The following is a 692-nucleotide window of genomic DNA, read 5'->3' as shown; positions in this document are numbered from 1 at the left end:
TGTGTATTTCCTTTAGCTGTTTGTCAAACAATAGCTTGGTTCAGCTTTGATTCAGTGATTCCAGCCTTCGGTGCACAGTCTGTTCCCCAGGAGAAGGTGGATTGCAGATGTTCACGTTCTTCTTCCACTATCTGGGAAGGAAGACTGAAGGAAACACCAGCTATCTACTTCAATTCTGGATGCCTATTGATAGAGCTTGATTTGCATTTCAGAGATTACTGTAAGGTATATGGAGGTTGTTGACTTTTCATTATTCTATCCATCTGACACTCCCCTGCCCTCATTTATTTTCTTCATCCCACCCCACCCACAGGCAAGAAAAAAATATTTGTCTTTCTCTCTGGAAGTAGGCATTTAATTCTATAACTGAGGTAAACTGACAGGGAACAACAGCCCTTGTTTGTACCGGCATCACCCGTATATTGTAAGATCTTTGGTGCTCGTTGAGTAGCTGACATACAATCAATACCTTGGGCCTGCACAACAGCAGCAGTTATGTCAGGATTTCACAGAATCACAGAATTGTAGTGGTTGGAAGGGACCTCAGAGATCATCGAGTCCAACCACAAAAAAAAAAAACACAAAAAAAACAAAAAAACCAAAACCAAACAAACAACACCAGCTCCCACCACCTAAACACACAACAACCCCCAACCAAAAATCCATCACCCACCCACACATCACCCCACCAC

This window comes from Calidris pugnax, unplaced genomic scaffold (genome assembly GCF_001431845.1).
Source record: "Calidris pugnax isolate Ruff unplaced genomic scaffold, ASM143184v1 scaffold273, whole genome shotgun sequence".
NCBI lineage: Eukaryota > Metazoa > Chordata > Aves > Charadriiformes > Scolopacidae > Calidris > Calidris pugnax.
The sequence above is the reverse complement of the archived record's forward strand: the minus strand, read 5'-3'. Positions refer to the sequence as shown.